Source organism: Dipodomys merriami, unplaced genomic scaffold (assembly GCF_024711535.1).
Source record: "Dipodomys merriami isolate MVZ:Mamm:240054 unplaced genomic scaffold, mDipMer1.0.p SCAF_197, whole genome shotgun sequence".
In the NCBI taxonomy this organism is placed as follows: domain Eukaryota; kingdom Metazoa; phylum Chordata; class Mammalia; order Rodentia; family Heteromyidae; genus Dipodomys; species Dipodomys merriami.
The window spans coordinates 664,147-689,608 of NW_027203348.1; positions in this window are offsets into that span (position 1 = coordinate 664,147).

The window sequence follows — 25,462 nt, forward strand, 5'->3', positions numbered from 1 at the left end:
TCGGGTTCGGGTTCGGGTGAGTTTTAGGGTGTGGGTGAGTGTCAGGGTTAGTGTGAGGGTTAGGGTTATGGTGAGGATTAGGGTTAGGGTTAGGGTTATAGTCAGGGTAAGGGTTAGGATGAGGTTTAGGGTGAGGGTGAGTTTTAGGGATAGCGTTAGATTTAGGTTGAGGTTTAGGGTAAGGGTTAGGATCCAGGTTAGGTTAGGTGAGGTTGAGGGTTATCGTTAGGTTTAGGGTTAGGTTTAGGGTGAGGGTAAGGTTTAAGGTGAGCGTTAGGGTGAGGGTGAGGTTTAGGATTAAGTTGCGTGTTAGGGTGAGCGTTAGGGTGAGGGTTCAGTTGAGGGTTTGGGTTAGGGTTAGGGTGAGGTTGAGGGAGAGGGTGAGACTTAGGGTTAGGTTTAGGGTGAGGATGGGGTTTAGGTTTAGTGTTAGGGTGAGGGTTAGGGTGAAGGATAGGGTGAGGGTAAGGGTTAGAGGGAGGGTTAGGGGAAGGGTGAGGGTTAGGGATAGCATTAAGGTTAAGGATAGGTTTAGGGTGAGGGTTAGGGTTAGTGTTAGGATTACGGTGAGGGTGAGGGTTAGGGTTAGGGTTAGGGTTAGGGTGAGGGTTAGGTTTAGGGTTAGGGTGACGGTGAGGGTAAAGGTTAGGGTGAGTACTAGGGTTAGGGTTAGGGTAAGGTTTAGGTTTAGGGTGAGGGTGAGAGTGAGAGTTAGTTTTAGGATTAGGCTTAGGTGTAGGGTTAGGCTTAGGGTGAAGGTGATGGTGAGTGTCAGAGTTAGTTTTAGTGTGAGGGTTAGGGTTATGGTTATTTTTAGGGTGAGGGTGAGGGTTATGGTTAGTGTTAGGATGAGGGTTAGGTTTAGGGTTAGTGTGAGGGTAAGGTTTACAGTGAGCGTGAGGCTTAGGGTTAGGATTAGGGTTTGGGTTAGGGTGAAGGTCAGGGATAGGGTTTGGATTAGAGTGAGGGTTTTGTTTAGGGTTAGGTTTAGAGTTAGGGTGAGGGTGAGGGTGAGGGTTGGCGTTTGGATTAGGGTTAGTGTTATGGTTAAGCTGATGTTGATGTTGAGGATGAGGGTTAAGGTTAATTTGAGGTTTAGCGTTAAGGTTAGGGTGAGGGTTAGGTTAAGTTTAGGATGAGGATAAGGGTTAGGGTGAGGGCTAGGGTGAGGGTGAGAGTTAGGGATAGGGTTAGGTTGAGGTTTAGTGTTCAGGTGATGGTTAGGGTTAGTGTGAGGGTTAGTGTTAGGACTAGGGTTAGTTTTAGGGTGAGGGTTAGTGTTAGGGTGAGTTATAGCGTTAGGGTGAGGGTTATGGTTAGGGTTAGGGTTAGTGTTAGCTTTAGGGTTATTGTTTGGGTTAGGGTTAAGCTTACGTTGATGGTGAGGGTGAGGGTAAGTGTTAGGGTGAGGGTTACTGTTAGGGTGAGGGTTATGGTTATGGTTAGGGTTATGATAGGTTTAGGGTTATTGTTAGGGTTAGGGTTAGGTTTAAGGTTACGGTGAGGGTGAGGTTGAGGGTAAGGTTTAGGGTTAGGTTGAGGTTTAAGTTTAGGGTTAGGGTTAGAGTTAGGGTTAGGGTGAGGGTGAGGTTTAGGTTTAGAGTTAGTCTTAGGGGGAGGGTTAGGTTGAGGCTGAGGGTTAGGGTTAGGGTTAGGGTTAGTGTTAAGATTAGGGTTAGGGTGAGGTTGAGTGTGAGGGTTAAGGTTAGGGTTAGTCTGAAGGTGAGGGTGAGGTTTAGGTTTAGATTTAGGGTGAGGTTTAGGATGAGGTTAAGGTTAGGATTAGGGTTAGGATGAGGGCAAGAGTCAGGGTGAGGGTTAGGGTTAGCATTGTGGTGAGGTTTAGGATAACTGTTAGGTTTATGGTTAGGGTGAGGGTTAGGGTTAGGGTTACATTGAGGGTAGGTTTAGGGTTAGGGTGAGGGTTAGTGTTAGGGTTAGGGTGAGGGTGAGCTTTACGGTTAGAGTGAGGTTTAGTGTTAGGGTTAGGGTGAGGGTGAGGGTTAGAATTCGGGTTAGGCTTAGGCTTAGACAGATTGTGGTGGTGAGGGTTAGGGTTAGGGTTAGGGTGAGGGTTAGGGTTTGGTTTAGGGTGAGGGTTAGGATGAGGTTTGTGGTTATGGTTATGGTTAGGGTTAGAGTTAGGGTTAGGTTTAGGGTTAGGGTTAGGCTAAGGGTTAATGTTAGTGTTATGGTTAGTGTTAGGTTTAAGTTTGCAGTGAGGGTGAGGCTGAGGGTGAGGTTTATGGTTAGGGTTAGGGTTATGGTTAGTGTTATTGTTAGGTTTAGGTTTAGAGTTACGGTTAGGGTGAGGGTGAGGGTTAGGGTTAGGTGAGATTTAGGGTGAGGTTTAGGGTTGGGGTTAGGTTGAGGGTGAGGATTATGTTTAGAGTTAGGGTTAGTGGGACGGTTAGGGTGAAGGTTAGGGTTAGGTTGATTTTTAGGGATAGGGTCAGGTTTAGGATTAGGGTTAGGGTGAGTGTGAGTGTTAGGGTTAGGGTTAGGCTTAGGTTTAGGGTTAGGCTGAGGGTGAGGGTGAGAGTGAGCATTTGAGTTACAGTGAGGGTGAGGATTAGATTTAGGGTGAGGGTTAGGTGAGGGTTAGAGTTACAGTGAGGGTGAAGGTTAGGGTTAGGGTGAGGGTTAGGGTTAGGATTAGGGTTAGGGTGAGGTTGAGGGTTAGGATTAGGGTTAGAGTTAAGTTTATTGTTAGTGTTATGGTTAAGGTTACTTTTGGAGTGAGGGTGATGCTGAGGGTGAGGGTTAGGGTTAGGTTTAGGGTTAGGGTTAGGATTAGGGTTAGGGTGAGGGTGAGTTTGAGGGTAAAAGTTAGGGTTAGGGTGAAGGTTAGTGTTACGGTTAGCTTGAAGGTTAGAATGAGGGTTAGGGATAGATTGAGTGTTAGGGTGAGGGTGAAGGTAAGGGTAAATTGAGGGTTAGGCTGTGGGTGAGGGTTAAGATAAGGGTGAGTGTTAAGGTTAGGGTAAGGGTTAGGGTAAGTGTGAAGGTTAGGGGTTAGGGTGAGGGTGGGGGTTAGATTGAGGATTAGGGTTAGGGTTAGTGTGAGGTTTAGGGTGAAGATAAGGGTTTAGGTTTAGGTGAGGATAAGAGTTAGAATTAGGGTTAGGGTGAGGGCTAGGGTGAGGCTGGGGGTTAGGGTTAGGGTTAGGGTTAGGGTGCGGTTTAGGGTTAGGATGAATATTAGGGTTAGTGTGAGGGTTAGTGTTAGGGTTATGGTTAGTGTTAGGGTAGGGGTAAGTGTTAGGGTGATGGTTAAGGTTAGGGTGAGGGTTACAGTTAGGTTGAGGGTTAGGGTTCGTGTTAGGGTTATTTTTAATTTTAGGTTTAGGGTTACGTTGAGGGTGAGGGTGAGGGTGAGGGTTAGGGTTATTGTGAGATTTAGGGTTAGGATTTGGGTTAGAGTTAGGTTTAGGGTTAGGGTGAGGTTTAGGGTTAGAGTTAGGCTTAGGGTGAGGTTTAGGTTGACGGTTCAGGCTAGGGTTAGTGTTAGTTTAGGGTTAGGGTGAGGGTTAGTTTGAGGGTTAGGGTTAGAGTTAGGGTTAGGTTTAGGATTTGGGTTAGGGTGAGGGTGAGTGTGTGGGTTAGGGTTAGGTTTAGGGTAAGGCTTAGGGTTAGGGTGAGGGTGAGTTTGAAGGTGAGGGTTAGGTTTAGGTTGAGTGTTAGGATTACGGTTAGGGTGAGGGTAAGTGTGAGGGTTAGGGTTAGGATTAGGGTTAGGCTGAGGGCTAGGGTGAGGGTGAGGTTTAGGTTTATGGTTAGGGGGAGGTTTAAGATTAGGGTTAGGTTGAGGATGAGGTTTAATTTTAGAGTTAGTGTTAGGGTGAGTGTGAGTGTTAGGGTTAGTGTTAGGGTTAATGTTAGGGTTATTGTTAGGGTTAGGTTGAGGGTTAGTGTTATGGTTAGGATTAGGATTAGGGTTAATGTGAGGGTGAGTGTGAAGGTTAGGGTGAGGGTTAGGTTGGGCTTAGGGTTAGGCTGAGGGTGATGGTGAGGGTTAGGGTTAGGGTTAGGGTGAGGATGAGATTTAAGGTTAGAGTTAGTGTTAGTGTGAGGGTTAGTGTGAGAGTGAGTGTTAGGGTTAGGTTGTGGGTAAGGGTTAGGATTAGGTTGATGCTAAGGGTTATGGTCAGAGTGAGGGTTAGGATGAGGGTTAGGGATAGTGTGAGGATTAGGGTGAAGGTGACAGTAAGGGTAAAGGTGAGGGTTAGGCTGAGAGTGAGGATTACTGTAAGGGTGAGGGTTAGGGCTAGAGGATTACTGTAAGGGTGAGGGTTAGGGCTAGGGTGAGGGTTAGGTTTAGGGTTAGGGTTAGGGTGTGGTTTAGATTGAGGATTCGTTTTTGGGGTTAGTGTGAGATTTAGGGTGAGGATGATGTTTAGGGTTAGGGTTAGGGTGAGTGTTAGGTTTTGGGTGATCGTTAGGGTTAATGTGAGGGTTAGTGTTAGGGTTAGGGTTAGTGTTGGGTTGAGGATTATGGTTAGGGTTAGGGTTAAGTGTTAGGTTTAGGGTCATTTTTAGGGTTAGGGTTAGGGTTAATGTTACGGTGAGGGTGAGGGTGAAGGTAAGGTTTAGGTTTAGGTTGAGGTTTAGGTATAGGGTTAGGGTTAGAGTTTGCGTTAGGGTGAGGGTGAGGTTTAGGCTTAGAGTTAGTGTTGGGGGAGGGTTAGGGTGAGGGTTAGGGTTAGGGTTAGTGTTAGGATTAGGGTTAGGGTGAGGTTGAGTGTGAGGGTTAGGGTTAGGGTTAGTCTGAGGGTGAGGGTAAGGGTTAGGTTTAGGATTAGGGTGAGGTTTAGGATGAGGTTAAGGTTAGGATTAGGGTTAGGATGAGGGCAAGTGTGAGGGTGAGGGTTAGGGTTAGCATTATGGTGAGGTTTAGGATTAGGGTTAGGGTTATGGTTAGGGTGAGGGTTAGGGTTAGGGTTACAGTGAGGGTGAGGTTTAGGGTTAGGGTGAGGGTTAGTGTTAGGGTTAGGGTGAGGGTGAGGTTTAGGGTTAGAGTTAGGGTTAGTGTTAGGGTTAGGGTTAGGGTGAGTGTTAGGGTGAGGATTAGGGTGAGGTTTGGATTTCGGGTTAGGCTTAGGCTTAGGCTTAGGCCGAGCGTGGGAGTGATGGTTAGGGTTAGGGTTAGAGTGAGGGTTAGGGTTAGGTTTAGGGTGACTGTTAGGATGATGTTTGTTGTTATGGTTAGGGTTAGGTTTAGTTTTAGGGTTACGATTAGGGTTAGGTTTAGGGTTTGGGTTAGGTTTAGGGTTTGGTTTAGGGTTAGGGTTAAGTTTAGGATTAGGGTTAGGGTTAGGGTTATTGTTAGTGTTATGGTTAGTGTTAAGTTTGCGGTGAGGGTGAGGCTCAAGGTGAGGGTTATGGTTAGTGTTAGGGTTTGGGTTAGGGTTAGTATTATTGTTAGGGTTAGGGTTAGAGTTACGGTCATCGTGAGAGTGAGGGTGAGGGTTAGGGTGAGGTTTAAGGTGAGGTTTAGAGTTAGGGTTAAGGTTAGGTTTAGGGTGCTGGTGAGGTTTAGGGTTAGAGTTAGGGTGAGGGGGAGGGTTACGGTGAGGGTTAGGGTTAGGTTTAGTGTTACCATTAGGGTTAGGGTGAGGGTTAGGTTGAGGTTTACGGATGGGGTTAGGGTTAGGATTAGGGTGAGGGTGAAGGTGAAGGTTAGGGTTAGGCTTAGGCTTAGGGTTAGGCTGAGGGTGAGGCTGGGGGTGAGTATTAGGGTTAAGGTGATGGTTAGGGTTAGGGTTAGTGTTATTGCTAGGGTTAGGGTTACAGTTAAGGTGAGGGTGAGGGTGCACGTAAGGTTAGGGTTAGGGTTAAGCTGAGGTTTAGGCTTAGGTTTAGAGATAGGGTTAGGGTGAGTGTGAGGTTTAGGGTTAAAGTTAGGGTTAATGTTAGGGTTAGGCTTAGGGTTAGAATGAGGCTGAGCTTGGGCGTGAGGATTAGGTTTAGGGTTAGGGTTAGAGTTAGGGTTAGGTTTAGGGTTAGGGTTAGGCTAAGGGTTAATGTTAGTGTTATGGTTAGTGTTAGGTTTAAGTTTGTAGTGAGGGTGAGGCTGAGGGTGAGGTTTATTGTTAGGGTTAGGGTTATGGTTAGTGTTAATGTTAGGGTTAGGTTTAGAGTTACGGTGAGGGTGAGGGTGAGGTTGAGGGTAAGGCTTAGGTGAGATGGGTGAGGTTTAGGGTTAGGTTTAGGTTGAGGGTAAGGATTATGTTTAGAGTTAGGGTTAGTGGGAGGTTAGGGTGATGGTTAGGGTTAGGTTGATTTTTAGGGATAGGGTTAGGGTTAGGATTAGGGTTAGGGTGAGGGTGAGGGTGAGGGTTAGTGTTAGGTGTAGGCTTAGGCTTAGGATTAGGCTGAGGGTGAGGGTGGGAGTGAGCGTTTGTGTTACAGTGAGGGTGAGGATTAGAGTTAGGGTGAGGGTTAGAAGGGGGGTTAGGGTTACAGTGAGGGTGAGGGTTAGGGTTAGGGTGAGGGTAACGTTTAGGATTAGGGTTAGGGTGAAGGTGAGGGTTTGGGTTAGGGTTAGGTTTAGGGTTAGGGTTAGGGTTAGGTTTAGGGTTAGGGTTAGGGTTAGGGTTAGGGTTAGGGTTAGGGTTAGAGTTAGGTTTATTGTTAGTGTTATGGTTAAGGTTACTTTTGGAGTGAGGGTGAGGCTGAGTGTGAGGGTTAGGGTTAGGATTAGGGTTAGGGTTAGGATTAGGGTTAGGGTGAGGGTGAGATTGAGGATGAGGTTGAGGGTTAGGGTTAGGTTTAGGGTGAGATTTAGGTTTAGGATTAGGGTTAGAGTTAGGGTTAGGGTTAGGATGAGGGTAAGTGTTAGGGTGAGGTTTAGGTTTAGGTTTAGGTTTACAGATAGGTTGAGGGTTAGGTTTCCTGCTAGTGTTCATTTTAATTTTAAGTTTATTGTTACGTTGAGGGTGAGGGTGAGGGTGAAGGTTAGGGTTAGGTTTAGGGTGAGGTTTAAAGTTAGGATTAGGGTTAGAGTTAGTGTTAGGTTTAGGTTGAGGTTTAGGGTTAGAGTTAGGCTTAGGGTGAGGGTTAGTGTGAGGGTTAGGGTTAGGGTTAGTGTTAGGTTAGGGTTAGGGTGAGGGTTAGTGTGAGGGTTAGGGTTAGGTTTAGGTTGAGGTTTAGGTATAAGGTTAGGGTTAGAGTTAGGGTTAAGTTGATCGTGAGGTTAAGGGTTAGAGTTAGAGTTAGTGTTAAGGTTAGGTTTAGGGTGAGGGTTAGGGTGAGTGTTAGATTTCGGGTTAGGCTTAGGCGGATTGTGAGTGTGAGGGTTAGGGTTAGGGTGAGGGTTAGCGTTAGGTTTATGGTGAGGGTTTGGATGAGGTTTTTGGTTATGGTTAGGGTTAGTGTTACTTTTAGGGTTAGGGTTATGGTTAAGTTTAGGTTTATTGTTAGGGTTAAGGTGAGGGTTAGGTTTAGGGTTACGCTTAGGTTTAAGGTTATGGTTATTGTTAGTGTTATGGTCAGTGTTAAGTTTGCAGTGAGGGTGAAGCTCAGGTTGAGGGTTATGGTTAGTGTTAGGGTTAGGGTTAGGGTTAAGGTTAGTGTTATTGTTAGGGTTAGGGTTAGAATTATGGTCACGGTGAGAGTGAGGGAGAGGGTGAGGGTGAGGGTTAGGGTGAGGTTTAGGGTGAGGTTTAGGTTTAAGGTTAGGGTTAGGGTGCTGGTGAGCTTTAGGTTTATAGTTAGGGTTAAGGGGAAGGATAGGGTGAGGGTTAGATTTAGGGTTAGTTTTATAGATAGGTTGAGGGTTAGGGTTCCTGCTAGGGTTATTTTCAATTTTAAGTTTAGGGTTACGTTGAGGGTGAGGGTTAGGGTTTGGGTTAGGGTGAGGGTTAAGGTTAGGATTAGGGTTAGAGTTAGGATTAGGGTTAGCGTGAGGTTTAGGGTTAGAGTTAGGCTTAGGGTGAGGGTTAGTGTGAGGGTTAGGGTTAGGGTTAGTGTTGGGTTAGGGTTAGTGTGAGGGTTAGTGTGAGGGTTAGGGTTAGGTTTTGGTTGAGGTATAGGTATAGGGTTAGGGTTAGAGTTAGGGTTAGGTTGATCGTGAGGTTTAGGGTTAGAGTTAGGGTTAGTGTTAGGGTTAGTTTTAAGTTGAGGGTTAGGGTGAGAGTTAGAGTTCGTGTTAGGCTTAGGCGAAATTTGGGGGTGAGTGTTAGGGTTAGGGTTAGGGTTAGCGTTAGGTTTAGGGTGAGGGTTTGGATGAGGTTTTTGGTTATGGTTAGGGTTAGTGTTACTTTTAGGGTTAGGGTTAGGGTTAGGTTTATGGTTAGGGTTAAGGTGAGGGTTAGGTTTGGGGTTAGGCTTAGGGTTAATGTTAGGGTTATTGTTAGTGTTATTGTTAGTGTTAAGTTTGCAGTGAGGGTGAGGCTCAGGTTGACGGTGATGGTTAGTGTTAGGGTAAGGGTTAGGGTTAAGGTTAGTGTTATTGTTAGGGTTAGGGTTAGAGTTACGGTCACGGTGAGAGTGAGGGTGAGGCTGAGGGTTAGGGTGAGGTTTAGGGTGAGGTTTAGGTTTAAGGTTAGGGTTAGGGTGCTGGTGAGGTTTAGGTTTAGAATTAGGGTTAAGGGGAGGGTTAGGGTGAGGGTTAGGTTTAGGTTTAGTGTTAGCATTAGGGTGAGGGTGAGGGTTAGGTTGAGGTTCAGGGATAGGGTTAGGGTTAGGGTTAGGTTAGGGTCAGTGTGAGGGTGAGGGTTAGGGTTAGGGTTAGGCTTAGGCTTAGGCTAAGGGTGAGGATGGGAGTGATTATTAGGCTTAGGGTGATAGTTAGGCTTAGATTAGTGTTATTGTTAGGGTTAGGGTTAGAGTTACGGTGAGGGTGAGGGTGCGGGTGAGGTTTAGGGTTAGGGTTAAGGTAAGGTTTAGGGTTAGGTTAAGAGATAGAGTTAGGGTGAGGGTGAGGTTTAGGGTTAGAGTTAGTGTTAGTGTTAAGGTTAGGCTTAGGGTTAGGCTGAGCCTGAGGGTGGGGGTGAGGATTAGGGTTAGGGTTAGGGTTAGAGTTAGGGTTAGGGTTAGGGTTAGGGTTAGGGTTTGGGTTATTTTTAGAGTTAGGGTTAGGATTAAGTTTAGAGTGAGAGTGAGGCTGAGGGTGAGGTTTATGGTTCGGTTTAGGGTTAGGATTAGGGTTAGGGTAAGGGTGAGTGTGAGGGTTAGGGTTAGGGTTAGGCTTAGGCTTAGGGTTAGGCTGAGGGTGAGGGTGGGGGTGAGGGTTAGTGTTATGTTGAGGGTGAGGATTAGGGTTTGGGTGTTGGTCAGGATGAGGGTTAGTATTATGGTGAGGGTAAGGTTTAGAGTTAGGGTGAGGGTTTGGGTTAGGATTAGGTTGAGGGTGAGGGTGATAGTTAGGGTTAGGGTTAAGGTTAGGGTTATTGTTAGTGTTATGGTTAAGGTTACCTTTGCAGTGAGGGTGAGGCTGAGGGGGAGGTTTAGGGTGAGGATTAGGGTTAGGGTGAGGTTGAGGGTTAGGGTTAGGTTTAGGGTGAAGTTTAGGATTAGGGTGAGGGTTAGGGTTAGTGTGAGGGTTAGTGTTAGGGTTATGGTTAGGGTTAGGGTCTGGGTTAGTGTTAGGTTCAGGGTTAGGATTAGGGTTAGTGTTAGGGTTAGGGTTAGGTTGAGGGTTAGTTTGAGGTTTAGGGTTAGGCTTAGGTTTAGGATTAGGTTTGGGTGAGGGTGAGTGTGAGGGTTAGGGTTACGCTTTGGCTTAGGCTGAGGGTGAGGGTGGGGGTGAGGATTAGTGTTTGGTGATAGTTAGGTTTAGAATTAGAATGACGGTTAGGATGAGGTTTAGGGTTACGATTAGGGTGAGGGCTAGGGTGAGGGTGAGGGTTAGTGTTAGGGTTAGGGTTAGGCTGAGGTTTAGGCTGAGGGTGAGATTGAGGGTGAGGCTTAGGGTTAGGTTGATGGTTAGGGTTCGGTTAGCTTGAAGGTTAGAATGAGGTTTAGGGATAGGGTGAGTGTTAGGGTGAGGGTGATGGTAAAGGGAAAGTTGAGGGTTAGGCTGTGGGTGAGGGTTAAGATAAGGGTGAGGGTTAGGGTTAGGGTGAGGTTTAGGGTAAGTGTGAGGGTTAGGGGATAGGGTGAGGATGAAGGTTAGGTTTAATGTGAGGTTTAGGGTGAGCATGAGGGTTAGGGTTAGAATTAGAATTAGGGTGTGGGCTAGGGTGAGGGTGAGGTTTAGGGTTAGGGTTAGGGTAAGGTTTAGGATTAGGGTGAGTGTTAGGGTTAGTGTGAAGGTTAGTGTTAGGGTTAGGGTTAGTGTTAGGGTGAGGGTAAGTGTTAGGATGATGGTTAGGGTTAGGGTTACAGGTCGGGTAAGGTTTAGGTTTAGTGTTAAGGTTATTTTTAATTTTAGGTTTAGGGTTACATATAGGGTGAGTGTCAGGGTGTGGGTTAGGGTTAGGGTTAGGGTGAGCTTTAGGGTTAGGATTAGTGTTAGAGTTAGGGTTAGGATTATGGTGAGGTTTAGGTTTAGAGTTAGGCTCAGGGTGAGGGTTAGTGTGAGGTTTAGGGTTAGGGTTAGTGTTATGTTACGGTTAGAGTGAGGGTTAGTGTGAGGGTTAGGGTTAGAGTTAGGGTTACGGTTAGGATTAGGGTTAGGCTGAGGGTGAGTGTGTGGGTTAGAGTTAGGTTTAAGTTTAGTCTAAGGGTTAGGCTGATGGTGAGGTTGAGGGTGAGGGTTAGGTTTAGGGTGAGGGTTAGGATTAGGGTTAGGGTGAGGGTTAGGATGAGGGTTAGGGATAGGATGAGGGTTAGGGTGATTGCTGGGGTGAGGGTGATGTTTTGGGTTAGGGTTAGGGTGAGGTTTAGGGTTAGGTTGAGGGTGAGGTTTAATTTTAGAGTTAGGGTTAGGGTGAGGGTTAGGGTTAGGGTTAGTGTTTGGGTTAGGGTTAGGTTTAGTGTTAATGTTAGGTTGAGGGTCAGGGTTATGGTTAGGATTAGGTTTAGGGTGAGGGTGAGGGTGAGTGTGAGGGTTAGGGTTATGGTTAGGCTTAGTGTTAGGCTGAAGGTGTGGGTGAGGGTTAGGGTTTGGGAGATGTTTAGGGTTAGAGTTAGTGTTAGTGTGAGCGTTAGTGTTAGGGTTAGGTTGTGGGTGAGGGTTAGGGTTAGGGTGATGCTTAGGGTTACGGTCAGGGTGAGGTTTAGTATGAGGGTTAGGGTTAGTGTGAGGGTTAGGGTGACGGTGACAGTAAGGTTAAAGCTGAGGGTTAAGCTGAGAGTGAGGATTACAGTAAGGGTGAGGGTTAGGGTTTCAGTGAGCGATAGGTTTAGGGTTAGGGTGAGGGTGTGGTTTAAATTGAGGATTAGGGTTAGGGTTAATGTGAGGTTTAGGGTGAGCATGAGGGTTAGGGTTTGGTTGAGGGCTAGAGTGAGGGTGAGGTTTAGGATTAGGGTTAGCATGAGTGTTAGCCTTAGGGTGATCATTAGGGTTAGTGTGAGTGGTAGTGTTAGGGTTAGAGTTAGTGTTAGGGTGAGGGTAAGTGTTAGGTTGAGGTTTAGGGTTAGGGTGAGGTTTATGTTTAGAATGAGTGTTAGGGTTAGGTTTAGGATAATTTTTAGGGTTAGGGTTAGGGTTAGGATGAGGGTCAGGGTTAGGTTTAGGGTTAGGCTGAGGCTGAGGGTGAGGTTGAGTGTTAGGTTTAGCATGATGGTTAGGGTTATGGTTAGGGTAAGGGTTAGGATGAGGTTTAGGGTTAGGGTGAGGGTTAGGATGAGGTTTAGGGTTAGGATTAGGGTTAGGATGAGGGTAAGGGTGAGGTTGAGGTTTTGGGTTGGCATTATGGCAAGGTTTAGGATTAGGGTTAGGTTTAGGGTTAGGGTGAGTGTTTGGGTTAGGGTTACGGTGAGGTTGAGGTTTGGGGTTAGGGTGAGAGTTAGGGTTAGGGTTAGGGTTAGGGTGAGGGCTTGGGTTAGGTTTAGGGTTACAGTGAGGATGAGGGTTAGGGTTAGTGTTAGGGTTAGGTTTATTTTTAGGGTTAGGGTTAGAGTTATGGTGAGGGTGAGGGTGAGGGTGAGGTTTAGGGTTAGGTTGATGGTGAGGTTTCTGGTTAGTGTTAGTGTTAGGGGTAGAGTTAGGGTGAGGGTTAGTATTAGGTTTAGTGTTAGGGTTAGGGTTAATGTTAGGAGTAGGGTTAGGGTTATGGTGAGGGTGAGGGTTAGGCTTAGGCTTAGGGTTTGGGTATAGGCTAGTTTGAGGGTGAGGATTAGGGTTAGGGTTAGTGTGACGGGTAGGGTGAGGGCTAAGTTTAGTGTTAGGGTTAGGGTTGGGGATAGGATGAGTTTTATTGTGAGTTTGAGGGTTAGTGTTAGACTTTGGATTAGGGTTAGGTTTAAGGTGAGGGTGAGTGTGAGGTTTAGGATTAGGGTTAGGGTTAGATTTAGAGTTAGGGTGAGGGTGAGGGTGAGTGTTATGGTTATGGTGAGTGTTGGGGTTAGGGTTAGAGTGAGGGTTAGGGTGAGGGTTAGTCTTAGGCATAGGTTTTGGGTATGGGCTAGGTTGAGGGTGAGGGTTAGGGTTAGGGTTAGGGTGAGAGTTAGGGTGAGGGTTAGGGTTAGTGTTAGGGTTGGGGTTGGGGATAGGGTGATATTTAGTGTGGGGTTGAGGGTTAGTGTTAGGGTTAGGATTAGGGTTAGGGTTAAGGTGAGGGTGAGTGTGAGGTTTAGGGTTAGGGTAATATTAGAGTTAAGGTGATGGTGAGGGTGAGGGTTACAGTTAGGGTGAGTGTTGGGGTTAGGTTTAGAGTGAGGGTTAGGGTGAGTGTTAGGCTTAGGCTTAGGTTTTGGGTATGGGCTAGGGTGAGGATGAGGGTTAGGGTTAGGTTTAGGGTGAGCGGTAGGGTGAGGGTTAGGGTTAGTGTTAGGGTTAGGGTTGAAGTTAGGGTTAGGCTTAATGTTAGGCGGAGGGTGAGGGTGAGGGTGAGGTTTAGGGTTAGGGTCAGGGTGAGGATTAGGATAAGAATTAGGGTTAGGTGGCGGGTTTTGTGAAGGTTAGGGTTAGGTTTAGTGTTACGGTTAGGGTTAGGGTGATGTTGAGTGTGAGGGTCAGGATTAGACTTAGGCTGAGGCGGAGGCTTAGGCGGAGCGTGAGGGTGAGGGTGAGTGTTAGGGTTAGGGTTTTAGGGTTAGGGTGAGTGTTAGGATGAGGTTTACGGTTAGCATTAGGGTTAGGGGGAGGGCTAGAGTTAGGGTGAGGGTTAGGGTTAGCGTTAGGGTAAGGTTTAGGGTTAGGGTTAGGGTTATGGTGAGGGTGAAGGTTAGGTTTAGGGTTAGGGTTAGGGTGTGGCTGAGGTTTAGGATTAGGATTAGGGTGAGGGTTTGTTTTAGGGTTAGAGTTACCGTGAGGATCAGGGTTTGGGTTAGGTTTAAGGTTAGTGTTATAAGTTAAGTTTAGGCTTAGAATTACATTAAGTGTGAGGGTGAGGGTGAGGGTTAGGATCAGGGTTAGGGTGAGGTTTAGTGTTAGGATTATGGTTAGAGTGAGGGTGAGGTTTAGGGTTAGAGTTAGGGTTAGGGGGAGGGTTAGGTTGAGTGTTAGGGTTAGGGTTAGTGTTAGGGTTAGGGTGAGGGTTAGGTTGAGGTTTAATGTTAGGGTTAGATTTAGATTTAGGATTAGGGTGAAAGTCAGGGTGAGTTTGAGGGTTAGAGTTAGGGTTTGGCTTAGGCTTAGGGTTAGGCTGAGGTATGGGTGGAGGTGAGGATTAGGTTTAGAATGATGGTTAGGGTTATGGTTAGGTTAAGGGTTAGTATAAGTGTTAGTGTTAGGATTAGGGTTAGGGTGAGGGCTAGGGTGAGGGTGAGGGTTAGGGTTGGGGTTAGGCTTAGGCTTAAGTTTAGGCTGAGGCTGAGGGTGAGGGTGAGGGTTAGGGTTAGGTTGATGGTTCAGGTTGCCGTTAGGGTGAGGGTTAGGATGAGGATTTATGTTATGGTGAGGGTTAGGGTGAGGGTGAGCATTACGGTAAGGTGAGGGTTAGGATTAGGGTGAGGTTGAGGTTTAGATTCAGGAATTGTGTTAAGGTTAGAGTGATGTTAACGGTGAGGATGAGGTTTAGTGTTAGGTTGAGGGCTAGGTTGAGGGTGAGAGATAGGGTTAGGGTGAGGTTTAGGGTTAGGGTGATGTTTAGGGTTAGTGTTAGGGTGAGGGAAACTGTTAGGGTGATAGTTAGGTTTAGGGTGAAGTTTATGGTTAGGATGAGGGTTAGGGTTAGGGTTAGGTTTATTGTTAGGTTTAGGGTTAGTGTTAGGGTTATGTTGAGAGTGAGTGTGAGAGTGAGGGTTAGGGTTAGGATGAGGTTTAGGTTTCAGATTAGGGTTAGAGTTAGGGTTAGTGTGAGGGTGAGGTTTAGGGTTAGAGTAAGGGTTAGTGTTAGTGTTACGATTAGGGTGAGGGTAAGTTTGAGGGTTAAGGTTAGGGTTAGGTTTAGGCTTAGGGTTAGGCTCAGGTGTAGGTGGGGATGAGGAATAGGTGTAACGTGATGGTTAGGGTTAGGGTTAGGTTTAGGGTTAGGGTTAGGGTTACGGTTAGGGTTAGCGTTAGGTTGAGGGTGAGGGTTCGATTGAGGGTTAGGGTTATGTTGAGCGTTATGTTTAGGGTGAGGGTTAGGTTTTGTGTTAGGGTTATTGTTAGGGTTAGGGTTAGGGTTACAGTGAAGTTGAGGGTGAGGGTTAGGTTTAGAGTTAGGGTGAGGTTTAGTTTTATGGTTAGGGTTAGAGTTAGGTTTAGGGTGATGGTGAGGTTTAGGTTTAGTGTTAGGGTTATTGGTAGGGTTAGGATTAAGGTGAGGGTTAGTGTGAGGGTTAGGGTGAGGGTAAGGGTTAGGTTTAGGGTGAGTGTTAGGATGAGGTTTAGGTTTAGATTTAGGGTTAGTGTTAGGTTTAGTGTTAGGGTTAGGATTAGGTTTAGGTTTAGGGTTAGGGTTTTGGTGAGTGTTAGGGTTAGGGTAAGGGTTAGGCTTAGGCTTAGGCTTAGGTTTAGGATTATTGTTAATGTTATGTTTAGTGTTAATTTTGCGGTGAGGGTGAGGCACAGGGTGAGGTTCATGGTTATTGTTAGAATTAGGGTTAGGGTTACTGTTATTGTTAGGGTTAGGGTTAGAGTTACGGTCACTGTGAGAGTGAGGTTGAGGGTGAGGGTTAGGGTGAGGTTTACGGTGAGGTTTAGGGTTAGGGTTAGTTTTAGGGTGCTGGTGAAGTTTAGGGTTAGAGTTCAGGTTAGGGGGATGGTTTAGGGTGAGGGTTAGGTTTAGGTTTAGTGTTAGCATTACGGTGAGGGTGAGGGTTAGGTTGAGGTTTAGGGATAGGGTTTGGGTTAGGATTAGGGTTAGGGTGAGAGTGAGGGTGAGGGTTAGTGTTAGGGTTAGGATTAGGCTAAGGGTTAGGCTGAGGGTGAAGGTGGGGGTGAGGATTAGTGTTAGGGTGATCATTAGGTTTAGGGTTAGTGTCATTGTTAGGGTTAGGGTTAGAGTTATGGTGAGGCTGAGAGTGCGGTTGAGGGTAAGTGTTAGGGTTAATGTGAGTGTTAGGATGAGGATTAGGGTTAGGATTAGTGTTAGGGTGAGGGCTAGGATGACTGTGAGTGTTAGGGTTAGGGTTAGGCTGAGGTTTAGGGTTAGGGTTAGGGTGAGGGTGACGTTTAATTTTAGAGTTAGGGTTAGGGTGAGGGGTAGGGTTAGTGTTTGGGTTAGGGTTAGGGTTAGTGTTAGGGTTAGGTTGAGGGTTAGGGTTAGGGTTAGGATTAGGTTTAGGGTGAGGGTGAGGGTGAGTGTGAGGGTTAGGTTTAGGGTTAGACTTAGTGTTAGGCTGAGGGTGAGGGTGATGGTGAGGCTTAGGTTGAGTGTGAGGTTTAGGGTTAGAGTTAGTGTTAGTGTGAGGGTTAATGTTAGGGTTAGGTTGAGGGTGAGGGTTCGTATTAGGGTGATGCTAAGGATTACGGTCAGGGTCAGGTTAGGATGAGGGTTAGGGTTAGTATGACGGTTAGGGTGAGGTAGACAGGACAGTAAAGGTAAAGTTGAGGGTTATCTGAGAATGAGGATTACGGTAAGGGTGAGGGTTAGTGTTAGGCTGAGTGTTAGGTTTAGGTTTAGGGTGAGGGTGTGGTTTAAATTGAGGATTAGTCTTAGGGTTAGTGTGATGTTTAGGGTGAGGTTGAGGGTTAGGGTTAGGTTGAGGGCTAGGTTGAGGTTGACATTTAGGGTTAGGGTTAGCGTGAGTGTTAACCTTAGGGTGATCATTAGGGTTAGTGTGAGTGTTAGTGTTATGGTTAGGGTTAGTGTTATGGTGAGGGTTAGGTTTAGGGTTAGGGTTAGGGTTAGGGTTAGGGTTAGGTTTAGGGTTGTTTTTAGGGTTAGGGGTAGGGTTAGGATGAGGGTCAGGGTTAGGATTAGGGTTAGGGTGAGGGCTAGGTTGAGGGTGAGGATTAGGGTTAGGGTTAGGCTTAGGCTTAGGTTTAGGCTGAGGCTTAGGGTGAGGTTGAGGGTTAGGGTTAGCATGATGGTTAGGGTCATGATTAGGGTGAGGGTTAGGATAAGGGTTAGGGTTAGGGTGAGGTTTATGGTGAGGGTGACAGTAAGTGTCATGGTGAGGGTTAGGGTGAGGATTAGGGATAGGGTTAGGGTGAGGGTGAGGTTAAGACTGAGGATTAGTGTTAAGGTTAGAGTGAGATTTAGGGTGATAATGAGGGTTAGGGTTAGTGTGAGAGCTAGGGTGAGGGTGAGGATTAGGGATAGGGTTAGGTTGAGTTTTAGGGTTAAGGTGATGGTTAGGGTTAGTGTTAGGGTTACTGTTAAGACTAGGGTTAGTTTTAGGGTGAGGGTTAGTGTTAGGGTGAGTTATAGCATTAGAGTGAGGGTTATGGTTAGGGTTAGGGTTAGTGTTAGGTTTAGGGTAATTGTTAGGGTTAGGGTTAGCATTAAGGTTACGGTGAAGGTGAGGGTGAGAGTAAGGGTTAGGGTTAGGGTGAGGCTTAGGTTTAGGGTTAGGGTTAGAGTTAGGGTTAGGTTGAGGGTGAGGTTTAGGTTTAGAGTTAGGGTTAGGGTGAGGGTTAGGGTGATTGTAAGGGTTAGGGTTAGGGTTAGGTTTAGTGTTAGGATTAGGGTTAGGGTGAGCGGAGGTTTAGGGTGAGGGTTAAGGTTAGGTTTAGTGTTAGTATTAGGTTGAGGGTGAGGGTTAGGTTGTGGTTTAGGGATAGGGTTAGGGTTAGGATTAGGGTTAGGGTGAGGGTGAGGGTGAGGGTTATGGTTAGGCTTAGGCTTAGGGTGAAGCTGAGGGTGAGGCTGGGGGTGAGGATTAGGGTTAGGGTCATTGTTAGGGTTAGGGTTAGTGTCATTTTTAGGTTTAGGGTTAGAGTTACTGTGACGGTGAGGGTGCAGGTAAGGTTAGGGTTAGGGTTAGGCTGAGGTTTAGGGTTAGTTTTAGAGATAGTGTTAGCGTGAGGGTGAGGTTTAGGGTTAAATTTAGGGTTAATGTTAGGGTTAGGCTTAGGGTTAGGATGAGGGTGAGGGTGGGGGTGAGGACTAGGGTTAGGGTGAGGGTTAGAGTTAGGGTTAGGGTTAGGGTAAGGGTTAATGTTAGTGTTATGGTTAGGTTTAAGTTTGCAGTGAGAGTGAGGCTTAGGGTAAGGTTTATGGTTAAGGTTAGGGTTATGGTTAGTGTTATTGTTAAGGTTAGGTTTAGAGTTTCGTTGAGGGTGAGTGTGAGGGTTAGGGTTACGGTGAGATTTAGGGTAAGGTTTAGTGTTAGTGTTAGGTTGAGGGTGAGGATTAGGTTTAGAGTTAGGGTTATTGGGACGGCTAGGGTTAGGGTTAGGGTTAGGTTGATTTTTAGGGATAGGGTTAGGTTTAGGATTAGGGTTAGGGTGAGGGTGAGTGTGAGGGTTATCTTTAGTGTTAGGCTTAGGCTTAGGGTTTGTCTGAGGGTGATGTTGGGGGTGAGGGTTAGTTTTACAGTGAGGGTGAGGATTAGGGTTAGGCTTAGGGTTTGTCTGAGGGTGATGTTGGGGGTGAGGGTTAGTTTTACAGTGAGGGTGAGGATTAGGGTTAGGGTGAGGGTTAGAATGAGGGTTAGGGTTACAGTGAGGGTGAGGGTTAGGGTTAGGGTGAGGGTTAGGGTTAGGATTAGGGTTATGGTGAGGTTGAGGGTTAGGACTGGCATTAGGGTTAGGTTTATTTTTAGTGTTATGGTTAAGGTTACTTTTGGAGTGAGGGTGAGGCTGAGGGTGAGGGTTAGGGTTAGGATTAGGTTTAGGGTGAGGTGGAGGTTTAGGATTGGGGTTAGGGTTATGTTTATTGTTAGTGTTATGGTTAAGGTTACTTTTGGAGTGAGGGTGAGGCTGAGGGTGAGGGTTAGGGTTAGGATTAGAGTTAGGGTGAGGTGGAGGGTTAGGATTGGTGTTAGGGTTAGGTTTATTGTTAGTGTTGTGGTTAAGGTTACTTTTGGAGTGAGCATGAGGCTGAGGGTGAAGTTTAGGGTTAGGATTAGGGTTAGGGTTAGGATTAGGGTTAGGGTGAGGGTGAGATTGAGGGTGAGGGTTAGGGTTAGGGTGATGGTTAGTGTTTTGGTTAGCTTGAACTTTAGGATGAGGTTTAGGGATAGACTGAGTGTTAAGGTGAAGGTGAAGGTAAGGGTAAATTTCAGGGTTAGGCTGTAGGTGAGGGTTAAGATAAGGGTGAGGGTTAGGGTTAGAGTGAGGGTTAGGGTAAGTGTGACGGTTAGGGGTTAGGGTGAGGGGGAGGGTTAGATTGAGGATTAGGGTTCGGGTTAGTGTGAGGTTTAGGGTGAGGATAAGGTTTGAGGGTTAGGTAATGGTAAGAGTTAGAATTAGGGTTAAGTTGAGGGCTAGGGTGAGGTTGATGGTTAGGGTTAGGGTTAGGGTTATGGTGAGGTTTAGGGTTAGTGTGAGGGTTAGTGTTAGGGTTAAGGTTAGTGTTAGGGTGATGGTTAGGGTTAGGGTGAGGGTTACAGTTAGGTTAAGGCTTAGGGTTCGTGTAAGGGTTATTTTTAATTTTAGGTTTAGGGTTACGTTGAGGATGAGGGTGAGGGTTAGGGTTAGGGTTAGGGTGAGGTTTAGGGTTAGGATTAGAGTTAGAGTTAGGGTTAGGGGTAAGGTGAGGTTTACGGTTCGATAGGCTTAGTGTGAGGGTTAGGTTGACGGTTACAGTTAGGGTTAGTGTTAGGGTAGGATTAGGATGAGGGTTAGTGTGAGGGTTAGGGTTAGGGTTAGGTTTAGGATTAGGGTTAGGGTGAGGGTGAGTGTGTGGGTTAGGGTTAGGTTAAGGGTTAGGCTTAGGGTTAGGCTGAGGGTGAGGTTGAGGGTGAGGGTTAGGTTTAGGGTGAGTGTTAAGATTAGGGTTAGTGTGAAGGTTAGGTTGAGGGTTAGTGTTACGATTAGGGTTAGGCTGAGGGCTAGGGTGAGGGTGAGGTTTAGGGTTAGGTTTAGGGTGAGGTTTATGGTTAGGGTTAGTTTGAAGGTGAGGTTTAATTTTAGAGTTAGGGTTAGGGTGAGTGTTAGGGTTAGGATTAGTGTTAGGGTTAATGTTAGGTTTAGTGTTAGGGTTAGGGTGAGGGTTAGGGTTATGGTTAGGATTAGGATTAGGGTTACTGTGAGGTTGAGTGTGATAGTTAGGGTGAGGGTTAGGGTTAGGCTTAGGGTTAGGCTGAGGTTGAGGGTGAGTTTGAGGGTTAAGGTTAGGGTGAGGGTGAGGTTTAGGGATAGAGTTAGTGTTAGTTTGAGGGTTAGTGTGAGAGTGAGTGTTAGGTTTAGGTTGTGGGTGAGGGTTAGGATTAGGGTGATGCTTGCTTAGGGTTATGGTCACAGTCAGGGTTAGGATGAGGGTTAGGGTTAGTGTGAGGGTTAGGGTGAGGTTGACAGTAAAGGTAATGTTGAGGGTTAGGCTGAGAATTAGGATTACAGTAAGTGTGAGGGTTAGGGTTAGGGTGAGGTTTAGGGTTAGGGTTAGGGTGTGGTTTAGATTGAGGATTAGTTTTTGGGGTTAGTGTGAGGTTTAGAGTGAGGATGAGGGTTAGGATTAGGTTGGGGTGTAGGGTGAGGATAAGGGTTAGGTTTAGGGTTAGGGTGAGTGTTAGGGTTAGGGTGATCGTTAGGGTTAGTGTGAGGATTAGTTTTAGGGTTAGGGTTAGTGTTAGGGTGAGGGTAATTGTTAGGGTGAGGTTTAAGGTTAGGGTGAGTGTTATGGTGAGAATGAGGGTTAGGGTTAGGTTTAGGGTTATTTTTAGGGTTAGGGTTAGGGTTAGGATGAGGGTCAGGGTTAGGATTAGGGGTAGGGTGAGGTCTAGGGTGAGGGTGAGGATTAGGGTAGAGTTAGGCATAGGCTTAGCGTTAGGCTGAGGCTGAGGGTGAGGTTGAGGGTTAGGGTTAGCATGATGGTTAGGTTCATGGTTAGGGTGAGGTTTAGGATGAGGATTTGTGTTAGGGTGAGGGTTAGGTGAGGGTGACAGTAAGGGTCAAGTTGAGGGTTAAGGTGATTATTAGGTTTAGGGTTAGGGTGAGGGTGAGAATTAGATTGAGGATTAGTGTTAAGGTTAGTGTGAGGGTTAGTCTTAGGACTAGGGTTAGTTTTAGGGTGAGGGTTAGCTTTAAGGTGAGGGTTATGGTTATGGTTAAGGTTAGTGTTAGGTTTAGGGTTTTTGTTAGGGTTAGGGTTAGGGTTAATGTTGCGGTGAGGGTGAGGGTAAGGGTAAGGTTTAGGGTTAGGGTGAGGTTTAGGTTTAGGGTTAGGGTTAGGGTTATTGTTAGTGTTATGGTTAGTGTTAAGTTTGCGGTGAGGGTGAGGCTCAGGGTGAGGTTTATGGTTAGTATTACGGTTAGGGTTAGTGTTAGGGTTAGTGTTAGAGTTATGGTCATGTTGAGAGTGAGGGTGAGGGTTAGGGTGAGTATTAAGGTGAGGTTTAGTGTTAGGGTTAGGTTTAGGGTTAGGGTGCTGGTGAGGTTTAGAGTTACAATTCGGGTGAGGGTGAGGGTGAGGGTGAGGGTTAGGGATAGATTTAGGGTTACGATTAGGGTTAGGGTGAGGGTGAGGGTGAGGGTTAGGGTTAGGCTTAGGCTTACAGTTAGGCTGAGGTTGAGGCTGGGGGTGTGGATTAGGTTTAGGGTGATGGTTAGGGTTAGGGTTAGTGTTATTGTTAGGGTTAGGGTTAGAGATACCATGAGGGTGAGTGTGGGGGTAGGGTTAGGGTTAGCGTCAGGCTGAGGTTTAGGGTTAGGTTTAGAGATAGGGTTAGGGTGAGGGTGAGGTTTAGGGTTAAAGTTAGGGTTAGGGTTAGGCTTAGACTTAGGGTTAGGCTGAGGGTGAGGGTGGGGTGAGGATTAGGGATAGGGTTAGGGTTAGAGTTAGGGTTAGGGTTAGGGTAAGGGTTAATATTAGTGTTATGGATAGGTTTAAGTTTGCAGTGAGGGTGAGGCTGAGGGTGAGATTTATGGTTAGGGTTAGGGTTATGGTTAGTGTTATTGTGAGGGTTAGGTTTAGAGTTACGGTGAGGGTGAGGGTGAGGGTGCGGGTTAGGCTTACGGTGAGATTTAGGGTGAGGTTTAGGTTTAGGGTTAGGTTGAGGGTGAGGATTAGGTTTAGAGTTAGGGTTAGTGTGAGGGCTAGGGTGAGGGTTAGGGTTAGGCTTAGGGTTAGGCTGAGGGTGAGGGGGATGGTGAGGGTTAGGGTTAGGGTTAGGGTTAGGGTTAGGGTTAGGGTTAGGGTTAGGGTTAGAATGAGGTTGAGTGTGAGGGTTAAGGTTCGGGTTCGGCTTAGGCTTAGGGTTAGGCTGAGTGTGATGGTGTGGGTTAGTGTTAGGGTCAGGTTTAGGGTTGGGATTAGGGTGAGGGATTGGATAAGGTTTAGGGTTAGGATTAGGGTTAGGATGAGGGCAAGGTTGAGTGTGAGGTTTAGGGTTAACATTATGGCAAGGTTTAGGATTAGGGTTAGGTTTAGGGTTAGGGTGAGTGTTAGGGTGAGGGTTACAGTGAGGTTGAGGTTTAGGATTAGGGTGAAGTATAGGGTTAGGTTTAGGGTGAGAGTGATGGTTAGGATTAGGGTTAGGATTAGGGTTATTGTTAGTGTTATGGTTAAGTTTTCGGTGAGGGTGAGGCTGAGGGTGAGGGTTAGGGTTAGGGTTAGGGTTAGGGTGAGGGCTTGTGTTAGGTTTAGGATTATGGTGAGGATGAGCGTTAAGGTTAGTGTTAGGGTTAGGGTTATTGTTAGGGTTAGGGTTAGAGTTATGGTGAGGGTGAGGCTGAGGCTGAGGTTTAGGGTTAGGGTGAGGGTGAGGTTTAGTGTTAGAGTAAGGGTTAGGGAGATAGGGTGAGGGTTAGGTTGAGGTTTAGTGTTAGGGTTAGGGTTAGGTTGAGGGATAGGTTGAGGTTTAGGGTTAGGGTTAGGGTTAGGTTAAGGATTAGGGTTATGGTGAGGGTGAGTGTGAGGGTGAGGGTTAGGGTTAGGCTTAGACTTAGGGTTAGGCTGTGGGTGAGAGTGGGGATGAGGATTAGGTTTTGGGTGATGGTTAGGGTTAGTGTTAGGTTTAGGGTTATGATTAAGTATAGGGTTAGGATTAGGGTTAGGGTGAGGACTAGGGTGAGGGTGAGGGTTAGTGTTAGGTTTACCCTTAGGCTTTAGGGTTAGGCTGATGGTGAGGTTGAGGGTCAGGGTTAGGGTTAGGGTGATGCTTAGGATTATGGTCAGGGTGAAGGTTAGGAAGAGGGATATGGTTAGGGTGAGGGATTTGGGTGAGGGTGACGATAAGGGAAAATCTGAGGGTTAGGCTGAGAGTGAGGATTAAGGTAAGGTCTAGGGTTAGGGTTAGGGTTAGTGTGAGGGTGAGGTTAAGATTGATGATTAGGTTTAGGGTTAGTGTGAGGTTTAGAGTGAGGATGAGGGTTAGGGTTATGGTGAGGGCTAGGTTGAGGGTGAGCGTTAGGGTTAGGCTTAGGGTGAGGTTTAATGTTAGGGTGATGGTTAGGGTTAGTGTGAGTGTTAGTGTTACGGTTAAGGTTAGTGTTAGGGTGAGGGTAAGTGTTAGTTTGAGCGTTAGGTTTAGGGTGAGGGTTATGATTAGAATGAGGGTTAGGGTTAGGGTTAGGGTTATTGTTAGGTTAGAGTTAGTGTTACATTTACGGTGAGGGTGAGAGTTAGGGTTAGGTTTAGGGTGTGGTTTATGTTTAGGGTTCGGGTTAGAGTTAGGTTTAGGGTGAGGGTGAAGTTTAGGGTTAGAGTTAGCGTTAGTGATAGTGTTAGGTTTAGGGTGAGTGTCAGTGTTAGGGTTAGGCTTAAGCTTAGTGTTAGGCTTAGGCTTAGACCGAGTGTGAGTGTGAGGGTTAGGGTTAGGGTTAGGGTGAGGTTTAGGTTTAGGGTTACGGTGAGGGTTAGGGTTAGGGTTAGTGATAGTGTTAGAGGTAGGGTTAGGGTGAGGGTGACAGTAAGGGTAAAGGTGAGGGTTAGGTTTAGGATCAGGTTTAGATTGAAGGTGAGTGTGAGGGTTACGGTTAGGGGTAGGGTTAGGCTTAGGGTTAGGGTGAGAGTTAGGGTTAGGGTTAGGGTTAGTGTTGCTGTTAGGGGTAGGGGTAGGGTGAAGGTTAGGGTGAAGGTGAGGATTAGGGTTAGGATTAGGATTAGGACTAAATTGATGGTGAGTGTGAGGGTTAGTGTTAGGGTTAGGGTTAGGGAGGGCTTGAGGGTTAGGGTTAGGGTTAGGGTGAGGGTTAGGTTTAGGGTTAGTGTTAGTGTTAGGGTTAGGGTGAGGGTTAGGGTTAGGGTTAGGGTTAGTGTTAGGGTTGGGGTTAGGGTGAGGTTTAGGGTTAGGGTTAGTGTTAGGGTTGGGGTTAGGGTGAGGGTTAGGATGAGGGTGAGGGTTAGGGTTAGGGTTAGGATTACGATTAGGGGTAGTGTTAGGGTGAGTGCTTGGGTTAGGCTTAGGGTTAGGATTAGTCTTAGCATTAAGCTGAGATTGAGGTTGAGGGTTAAGGTTAGGGTTCAGGTTAGGGTTAGCATTTGGGTGACAGTTATGGTTCGGTTTAAGTTTAAGGTTAGGGTGAAGGTTTTGAGTTAGGTTTTCAGTTAAGGATTAGGGGGAGAGTTAGGATGAGGATTAGGTTTAGGATTAGGGTTAGGGCGAGGGCTAGGGTGAGGGTGAGGGTTATTTTTATGGTGAGGTTAAGGGTTAGTGTTAGGGTTAGGGTGAGGGTTAGGATGAGGGTTAGGGTTATGGTGAGGGAGAGGGTTAGGGTTAGGGTTAGAGTTAGGTTGAGGATGAGGGTTAGGTTGAGGTTGAGGGTTAGGATTAGGGTTAGGGTTAGGCTTATTGTTAGTGTTATGTTTCTGGTTACCTTGGCAGTGATGGTGAGGCTGAGGGTGAGGGTTAGGGATAGGATTAGGGTTAGTTTAAGTTTTACGTTAGGATTAGTGTTATTGTTAGGGTTACGGTTAGAGTTAAGGTGAAGGTGAGGGTGAGGGTAAGCGTTAGGGTTAGGGTTAGGGTTAGGGTGAGGTTTATTGAAAGGGTTAGGATTAGGGTTAGGGTGAGGTTGAGTATGAGGGTTAGGGTTAGGGTTAGGATTAGGCTTCGATTTAGGCTGAGGGCGATTGTGAGTGTGAAGGTTGGTGTTAGTTTGAGGTTTAGGGTTAGTATTACATTGAGTGTCAGGGTTAGCATTAGTTTGAGGGTTACAATTAGGTTTAGGATTAGGGTGAGGTTTAGGGATAGTGTTAGGGTTTGGGTTAGAATGAGGTTTAGGGTTACAATTAGGGTTAGGGTGAGGGCTAGGGTGAGGGTGAGGTTTAGTGTTAGGGTTAGGGTGAGGTTTAGGTTTAGGCGTAGGGTTAGGGGGAGGGTTAAGTTTCGGGTTACATTGAGGGTGAGGGTTAGGTTTGAGGTGAGGGTTATGTTGAGGACTAAAGTGAGGGTGAGGGTTAGGGTTAGGGTTAGGGTGAGGGTTAGGTTGAGGTTTAGGTTTAGGGTTAGAGTTAGGGTTAGGATTAGGATTAGGTTAGGCTGAGGCTGAAGTCGAGGGTGAGGGTTAGGGTTAGGGTGATGGTTAGGGTTACGGTTAGTGTGAGGGTTAGAATGAGGGTTAGCTTTGGGGTGAGGGTTAGGATGAGGGTGACAGAGTAAAGGTGAGGGTTAGGCTGAGGGTGAGGGTTATTGTAAGGGTGAGGGTTCTGGTTAGGGTTAGGGTGAGGGTGAGGGTTAGATTGAGGATTAGTGTTAGGGTTAGTGTGAGGTTTAGGGTGAGGATGCGTGTTAGGTTTAGGGTGAGGGCTAGGGTGAAGTTGAGGGTTAGCGTTTGGGTTAGGGTGAGGTTTAGGTTTAGGGTGATTGTTAGCGTTAGTGTGAGTGTTAGTGTTAAGGTTAGTGTAAGTGTTAGGGTGAGGGTAAGTGTTAGGGTAAAGTTTAGGTTTAGGGTGAGGTTTAAGATTAGGGTTAGGGTTAGGGTTAGGGTGAGGGTGAG